Source organism: Zonotrichia albicollis, chromosome 1 (assembly GCF_047830755.1).
Source record: "Zonotrichia albicollis isolate bZonAlb1 chromosome 1, bZonAlb1.hap1, whole genome shotgun sequence".
Lineage (NCBI taxonomy): Eukaryota > Metazoa > Chordata > Aves > Passeriformes > Passerellidae > Zonotrichia > Zonotrichia albicollis.
Window position 1 is genome coordinate 68457941 of NC_133819.1, and position 9819 is coordinate 68467759.

Below are 9819 nucleotides of genomic sequence, written 5' to 3' on the forward strand. Positions count from 1 at the left end.
AAACACAGAAGAATCATCAAGTCCAGCTCTTAACTGATTGGGCTATACAAAGATAGGACCCACAACCTTGGCATTATCAGCACCATGTTCCAACCAACTGAGCTAAATTATGTGGCATATATATCAATCCTTTCAGTGTATAGCCCATTTATCCCAAAATTAGTCATTTTGCCAATGAGAAGATAGATAAGATTAGTTTGCAAGCATGAAGTGGTATTCACAATATTTTTAATGATCATTCATCTGTAGATATTTCTGATGGGTAGTAAAGATTGGTCATTTCTAGCTCATTGGCTAAGATGCTAAGGCTGTGAGCCCAAACTGCACTAGCTTGACACTTAACTGTGTTTTCTGCATACCTGAATTCCTTCAAAAATGCAAAGCAATAAAAGATATTCTGTTAGCTCTCTGCTGAGTGTTCAAGGAACTATTACACACTGACAACTGTTCTCCAAGTTGCATAGACTCTCTCTAAGATTGCATCTCAACCTCTTTGCTCTCATTACTTAAACACTGCATCTCTGTAGAAAGCTGATACAGCCCAGTCCCAAGGCCTAGGATATGAATTAAGAGTCATACAACACATCAAAATCTCAAGAAAAATTGATTTGCAGTGCATGCAGTAGACATATAAGGAAATGCTCAGCAGGATCTGAACAGATTTTGTCATTCTAATTAGGGATAATGATAGCTGCTGCATTGTAGCTGCACTTCCTTACTCAGGCAAAGTTCTGCTCTGTTTAATGTCATCCAGCACAGGAGGACTGACAAATTCTGGTGAAATAACAAATAATATGGTATTGCTCTGCCCCAAAACAAATAGGTTTACTGTGTCTTTGAATAACTGAAATTTGCAGAGTTATGTTTTGATATGCCCAAGAAGTTAGTGCAAGACCATATTCTGAAAACTTAAAAGCCACCAGCTATTCTGCCTTTTAATCATTAAATACATGATATCTACATTCACAAAGGGTGGCTCTTAAAACTTTTATGTTACTATGGCACATGCCCCATGCTTCTGAAAGCAGTTCTCTTCCGTTACCTGAGGCAGCAATCCCAATCATGGTTCAGCTCTTCAGCCTCCATCAACAGCAGCTTGGCTCATAAACACCAATCAGTCTCCATGGCTAATTTCAATAAACACAGCAGGCTTTGAAAGAGGACAGTGGAAGGGTGGCCATGAGCTTCTTTCCATCTCCACTGGAATAAGGGCCATAACCCCCAGCAAAAGGACAAAGCAGACACCCAGGGACAGTGACCCCTTAAACCACCTCAGCAAGCACTGGCAGGGGCCATCTGAGCACACCCTGAGGGCTCACCACTCTCTCTGTGAAGAATGAGTGCAGACAGCTTCTGTACCCTCAGTTTTCATCTTACCTTACCCCATGCTGTTTTCTCCACACAAACAGGCCTTTGGCTGCCCTTTAGAGTCTGCTTGCTCCACAGACATTTGTTAGTCAACTTTAAAACTGTGAAGAGTAAGAATTAGCATCAAAGATGCCCCTGTCATTTAAAGGCTGCTTCTGGACCCTGACCATATTACAAAGCTAAACAGAAAATCTTGCTGACATCTGGGAACCAAAATTTTTTGGGTCAAGCTGATTTGTGTTCACTGCAACCTACTTATGATATATTTAATTAGTCCATACTTCAGGGCTGCTGTCAATCAATCTCCTCTGTCAATTGGCCACAGATGGAGCTGCGTTGCTGAGGGAGGTAGTGGATATTCCTGACACTACTGAAGATCAGCATGTCTTTTTCACACACTCACACCATTAAACCCTTCACCAGATTCAATAGTAACAAGCTAATGGTTTGGTAACAACACATTTCAGGACAGAATTTTATTCAGGAAATTACCTGGGAATATTCTTCCTCCTCTGGAGATTAAGGCATGGCACATGGTCCCGTATCTTCCTGGGAAGACCTGGAAATGCCACCTAAGAAATTGCTACTTCACCCAAAATATTGGCAATGCCTTTTATTTCATCTCTTTCTTACCTGTAGCAACATTTTTTAGGTTTAGAATCATTATAACTATTGCAAGGTCTCTCACTCAGAGCTGTTAAAGAGTGTTTCATAAATTTGGGTCACTCTGTTTTAAAGGACTGTCTACAGATGTCAGACACTGATTTCATGATGCAGTAGGTCATTTTATATTCCTCCTTTCCTAAATGAACCAGAGCTCAAAGACAAACCTGGGAGGCACTTCATCTTTTCCAAAATAAAAGGAGCTTAATTTCTAGATTTAGAGTGAGTCAGGCAAACAATGCATCTAATTTTATTTCCCATGGCAAATGGACAGTAGATTATTTTATTCATCTGATCTTTTCCATGGAAAGATCTCAAAGAAGCAGACTGCATTATAAATGGTAGAGAAAAATTATAATCCCAACGCTGTCTCCTGCTCCTAAATGATGATGTGCAAGACACATACATAACTTCTTGGCAAGAATCCATTTGTCAAAATAAGAGAAGCCAACTGCATAAGGGAAAGAGACGATAGATCTTGACAAACTTGTAGATGCTAGCAAAAATGGAAACAAGAAGTTGCTGTGACTGATGTATTAATGTAACACTGCCAGCATACTAGCCTCAAAAATTAACAGCTGTTGATGCTTTTGTGTCTAGTCAAAACAGCAAGTGTCATGATTTCTGCTATGTTTGACATTTTCTATGGTTTCTACTCAATTTTAATCTCTGTGTAATACTCAATGCTCAGCTTTCTACAAGAAAGACAGAATAAGTAAGATTCCCACAAATGGGATAATATGTTTGAAGACAGCTGACCTTAGAAAAGAGATAGCAGAGATGAAAATTTCTTGACATTTTTATGAACTCATCATTTTTGCCATTTAATATATAAAAAGAAAAACCTATTTCCACTGATTGATTACTTTAATGAATAAATGTACTCAATGATTTGGTGGCTTGAGTGGATTAAATTTCCCTTGCTGGCAGGAACTGGCCTTGGATGAAAGTATTTTGAGGGTTTATGCCTTTTTGCCACACCAAAAAAAAACCCAAGAGAAGATAGAAAATCACTCTGAATCTCAAACCATTTGATCTCTGTGTATATTTTGTAAGCCACTGTCTGAAACTCTGCGAGCTCCCAAGAAGTAAAATTACAGGCACCCAGACTATAGGCTCAAATAATTCTAAACCAGTTATTTTAAAATGTCACTGATGTGTTGAACAAACCCAGCAGCTTATAACCATAACCTGTTTTCTTTGCATTAAAGTTCCTTGCTGTAATCAGTTCAAATACTCATCATTACAAAATCCTTGCTCCTCACCTTCACAAAATGCTTTCCAAAACAGCAGTAAATAAACACTTGATTTAAAAAACTGTCTGTCTCACCATATATGGTTTTGACAAGTTTTGGATGGAGAGTAGAAAAAAGACTGAAGATCACAGCAGGGAGGAACAGGGAAAAGGAGGGGAGACCAGTACAAAAAATTGAAATTTAGAAAAGAAGACCAAACCAAAACCAAAACCACCCTAACACCTAGCAAAAGAAAGAATTGTGTGATTTTGCAGAGGCACTGAAAAAAGATAATCTTCTATTTGTGACCCTGTTTTCTTCTGGTAGGCCCATTATCAAACTCATGGGTTATGGTCAACATCACCTGAAATTCTTAAACTCATAAAGTTGGTGTGTAATTCCTTCCTGCAATCCTGGGTAAAGTGCCATGAATCACAGTAGCAGAGCTTCATCTGACATCTCCATACCCATACAGATTTCCCTTTAGGAGATGTATGTGCTAATGTCAAACAAACTTGCTAAAAGCTAAATGTAAATTTCCTCTCACAAAGGCAGCCACCCACAGACAGAGCTGGTGCTGACCTGTGTCTCTAAATTATATTCCAAACACATTTTACCTTTAAAATTTGTTTTCCTGGAAAAATAAGCATTAAAAAGTTATATAATGTACTGCCTAATTCAAATTCTATATTTTTAATTTGTTATCTTACTTACTGTGTCTCCAGCAACTAAAAGTTAAAAGAGACCAAACAAAGAGAAGCAAAGAACAATTGCAGGAACCCTCATTTTTACTTCACATTTACTTTCACTAGCAATATCAGCTTCAGGGGGCTTTGCTGCAAATAAACCCTGCGACTGCATGTATATGAAGGAGATCTCAAACTATGGTCAGTCATCAGCTCTATATTTTCATTTGTCTGGTTGTGACCCGATGTTTTCTCCAGCTGTCTTCGTGCAACTTGTCTCAAACCACACTTGCAGGAGGAAGGGTTTCTTAGCTTTCCTTTGGGGTTGGCCGCTGCTGAGGGAAGGAGCCTCTTGGTGCTCATGTCTGGATAAACACACCTGCCTATTCACTCTGCCAAGTCTCTATTGCTCTTTTCAGTGAGATTTCCCCATTGCTACTCTCAAGAGCCCCAACTATTTCACTACTCAGTGAAACTACATAAGCATTTTCTTTTTTCAGAATTCTCAACTGATAAGAGCCACAAGTAGCAGTAGTTTAGAGGAGTGTAGAAAAAAACCCATGTTTTGCACCATTTGTTATCCAGAGATGTCCTGATTAGGTTTAGATGAACTGGCCATAAAAACTGCCTTGCTTCTATGGAAGTACTTGAGCCCTGAAACAGATACAAGAAACTATCTAAGATTCTCAGTAGAGACTTGTTTTATCTGTACCAATAACTATATTACCATTAGTCTGTCTGTAGAGTAGCTGTGTCCTTAAAATCAGAAGAATACTTGACCATTAAAATCAGAAGAGGTGCACCAGTTCAGAAATTCTCACACCAGAGCAGGAATCCTAAATGCATCTGACTGCAACTCAACACTGAGGAAACTTTTTGTCTGGGACCGGAAAAGCAATTGATGGCCACTCATGGCTCTCCTGCAACTACCACTAATGGAAAAGCACAGAACTACAGGAAAGACTTTTAAAATGTGGTTCATTCTTAGAGCCCTGTGAGACTCACCTATGACATTAGCATAATCTGATAGTGATGTGACATCTCCTTTCAAATCCACCCTTTCCTCAAGGACATCAGGAGAGGTGAAAGCTGACAGCTTTCTGATACAGTGACAGAGCTGTGGGTCAAGCGAGCACCACAAGTTTACATGAGGGCTGAATTTGACCTTGTGTCACAACAGCTCCCAAAGGATCCTGCTGTAAGCAATAATGTATTCAAGGCTGTACATACTGGCATTGCAATGAGATCACCACTTTAAGGGCAACGTTGAGGGCATCTTTCATCCTGGGGCATCACAGAGCATTGGAAAGATGTTCTGCTACAAAAAATTTGCGACAAGCTGCCATCATCTCCTGCAGGGCAAATACAGGAGTCTACTGTTGAAGACAAGCCATCAGAGCCTGCCTCAGGTGCTGACAGCACTTCTTTAACACATGCACTTCTCTAACACAAGCCTTATTCTCAACAACAGCTGTTACTGATCGAGCTGCTACTGATCGGGCATCTTCTCCTTGTCGGCTAAAAGGCAAAAGCAAATCTGTCAGAAACAGCATGGCCAGGCGTCCTGTGAGCAGAGGGCTACATCAGTTTCTAGTCTGCTGACTGCATGCTCATATCTAGTACAGCCAGCCAAATGTGCTTTGCAGAGGCCTGGGGAAGACCAATTGATCTTTTGGAGGCAGGAGAGAGACTGTGTGATGAATGGGCAAGGCTCGCTTCCAGCCCCCTGACCCGCCTGCCATCTAGTGTATATTCAGGACATATTTCCAGCTCAGCACAGCCATAGCTGGAGAACAAAGAACAGAACTAGTCCGGACAAACATGGTACGTTACTGATAGGCTACACTGAAATAGCTTAACCTTTTCATCTCAGGACTCTGCATTATGTAATTAGGGCAAACCCCCCTAAAACAGCTTCTTCTTACAATGATCATGTTCTCAAAAACACAACAGACTAAACCCAGCACTTACTTACCTGTAAAAGAAGGCGCTGATTATATTTTATTAACCAAATGTACCACATTTAGAGATGATAAAACAGGTGTAGTTTTCTAGGTAAAGCACGTTTAAAATCTGTCATCTGCTTCATCTATTTAGCTGTCAAGGACAGAACTGCTTCTGCCAGATACACACAACTGCTGAAAGAAACAGTGGTCCCCTGATGAACCAAACCTTAGCACTCAGGATGGTATGTCAGACACCAGTTTGTTCTCCTCTGTGCCATTTTTTGTAAGCCTGAAAAATACACCCAGAAATAATGGTTGCTTTTCTTTAATGATATCTTCAAATTTGGAAGGCAACTGAGAAATGAAGGATAGTAAATTTGACTTAAGAGGATGAAGCTGAGAGCAGAATATGTCTCTACAGAACTCTCAATTTAAAAAAAACTCTCTGTGTAGGTCCATATTTCCCTTTCTCAGGGAAATAAACCTCATAACGATCAGTGCTTAAGAGTTGACTCTTTCCTTATTGAAGAATAAAGTTTCCTGGGCTTTTTGTCAAAAAATACTCAAAAGGAACATCAATGAGACAATTTTTATAGATGAATATATGTGTTTATGAATACATACACACTCTGTTGATTGGTCTCCAAATCCATGGAAAACAGTCAAAGTTATTTTGGAATTATCAAACCCAAACTGTCACCTATGTTCAACAGTTGTTTAATTTCAAAATTGAGTCACAAGGTTTTTGAGACCTAAATGTAGATATGCCTATAAGAGACAAAGTTTGGGGATCTCTGAGCTATGTACAAGTGAGTCAGGTCTGGGAACATTTTAGGCATGGCAGTGTGGAGCTGATTCCCTCTTACCTGGGTTGATTAGCTTTCATGCAGCATGCAGTAATGCAGTGTCCTGCCTGCGGATCTGGCCCTGTCTTGCAGCTAAGATGATGATCTTAACTCACTGCAGTGCCTGGGCAGCACCATGACTTGCAATTGTCTTCCATGGAACAGAAGTGAAAAAGAAATCAGTCCATTTTATACTGGTCAGTGACTAATCCTGCTGTTGTTCTGACTGAAATGAATATAAACATATTAATCTTGCTGAATTAGGTATACATGTGCATGAGGTCAGTATTCTCAGAAGTATGACGAGTGTCCCTTTCCCTGCTTTTGGTGCACTACCACAGCAGTAATCACACAGCAATGTTCCCTTCCCTGCTTCCTTCAGTATGCACTTAGGCTAAAATCAGCTGCTGGGACAGTAACCTCTCAGAGCACCTGCCTGCAGAAAGGCTTCTAAGTAGCAGTCCTTTTGTCAGTGTAACCTAGTAAAAATGAGAAAAAAAAGAAAAAAATTGTTGTGCCTCTTTGGTTTAAAATATTGCTTTGGAGTTGTTTTCTGCCTGACACATACAAGAATGCCTAAATTTCAACACAGACCTAGGGCTCATGTTTCTCTTATAGAGCATAGGGTTGAGCAAAAAATAAGAGAAGCTGAAGCAGAGGAGAGTTGACTGTTTCAAGCACCATTCTTTTCATATGTTCGATTTTCCAAGAGCACTTGGGAAAAAAAAAGTCTACTTCATCTTTGCTTTATTCAGCCACTGCAGGAACTGAGAACAAGTCTGGATCTTTCAGTTTGTCTGCACAAGTTCCCCTCATTTCAATGAGCAGCATGGTCTCAGTCTCTTTTTTTTTTTTTTTCTCTTAAGCTAAATGAATATCCTGATCACACAAGCAGTGTAAAGGGTATCTCCCACAAACATTTAGCCGGTTTGTTGTCCACATTTAAAAATTAATGGTGAAACCTTGCTGCAGCACTCTGCTCAGGAAATTTTTATGAGGTTTGGATTAGGAAGGTCCTACTGGTCCTGTTAGTGGGAAATAACATGGTATGCTGACATTTTTATTTGAACAAATAAAAGTGTGTAAAAGTGTTAATTGTAGAAACCTGCCTCTTCCACCTCCCTGGAGGTACCTGTGAATAAACAAGCCTTAAGGTGAGCGTAGTTAATTGTGCAAAGCAAGGACACAAAACACAAAATGTGAAAAAGATCTCTTTGCTTCTGGTTTGGGGCAAGGGTAGGAGGCCATGCAAATGGGATCTCCACACCCCAGAGAAGTGGCTGAGGAAGGAGTGGTACTCAATTATAACCTTGGTCTCCCTGTGGAAGAGGATGGCAGGGCTACAACTGCTGTTGCTGAAGTTAAGATGGAAGGAAAACTGGATTCAAATTATGGGTTCAAGGCACAGGGCAGAAAACATTCTCCATTTGTATAAAATATAGATTTGTATGTAAATATTCAACAATAGCTTCTGTAGTAATGAATAAGAAATAAATTGCTTATTTGATGTATGATAAAACCACTATTCTGCACAGATGATGCAGATGACACTTGATTTATATTGTCTTGCAAAAGCTTCAGACAATTAAGGAGAAAACTGTTCTGAGACTTATTCCATCGACAAAATTCTGGTACAGCTAACAGCAATATGATTCACACAAGGATTGTCTGGCATGTGAAGCTTGTTTTAACAGATACCAATGTGACATACATAAAGCTGTCAGGCTTTCTCCAAAGGACAGTCATCCACTTCATGTTTCAAGTGGCAAATTAATTATATTTGACATTTAATTTATAACCTAAGGTATTTTAGACTCGGAACTTGACTATGACAACAGCAGATTAGAGCAGGGCCCTGTTTGACAGAATCGATTTTTCAATTTATTTTCCTTGTATGTGAGGGTCTTGATTCAGATTTTTGTGTCTCAAGCTCGCGTACAGGACAACGATACCTCTAAGCAAAGAAGGCTTCATTCACCTCCTCCCCCAGCCATTTTCTGGTGAATTATTTTGCACTCAGATGCAAGTTTCTTCTGCAGCCTTAATCACAAAGCTCCACCTAATGGAATGAAGGGAGAACTGTGCCCAGGAAAAGAGAGATTTTGCTAAACATTGATGTCAAGGGAAAACTACTACACAACCGTGAGTAGTTTAATCTCCTCCATCTAATTTATAAAGTCTCCTTTTCCAAGGTTTTTAAAACTTTGAGGTTTGAGGGTAGAAAGTCATAACAAAAAAAAAAAAAAAACAAAACCAAAAAACAACAACAACAAAGCAAGCGACCACACAACGACCCCCAGGTTTCATCCGACTGAAACTGTGACCTTTTTATTTCAAATGATAGATACTTCAACACATCAATACTAAATTTTACACTGGTGGATTGCATCTTCTAGGTTCCAAAATATCTAAAAATTATAAATATATAAAATAACCTGTAAGTGTAGGCATATATTTACTGATGGATGGTTCATTAATAAAAGTAAAATTGCTTAATAATGAAACTATCAACAATCTTTCAAAAAGGTGGGAAAGCATTTCTTTCCATTTTTTTCACTGAAAAGGAAGCCTTCTGTACAATTTTAGATCATTCATTGATATCACAGAGCTGGAACATTACTGGAACAATATAATTTCAAAATATTGCTTAAAGAAAGGAGCTGACTAATTTTAAAAAGCTCTGCAAAGAGCAAGGCCATTTTCAAGGGGTTTTTTTTAATTAAGTGCTGTGCAGATGTTAATATAAAAGATCCTATAGAGCTTAAAAATCCACTCATAATTTCAGAATTGCTCCCCAGCAAGAGGAATGCTCAGCGTCCACTTTCAGACTTTTTCTATAACAGAAGGTACAAATCTAAACGTCACCTTGTATCAAGACAAAGTGTTTCACTGGAGAAACAGGACATTTATCAGGATCATCTTATCTGAGATGACTAACGCAGTGAGAGCCCTGAGTCTGTATTGTGAAAATGCCAGTAGTAGGACAAGACTAGCTCATTCTTTCTAGTAAAAAGAAAATGTTAATTTGGTGTTTAATAGTCTTCTATCAAGAATTGCGCTTTGATACTCTGCACAA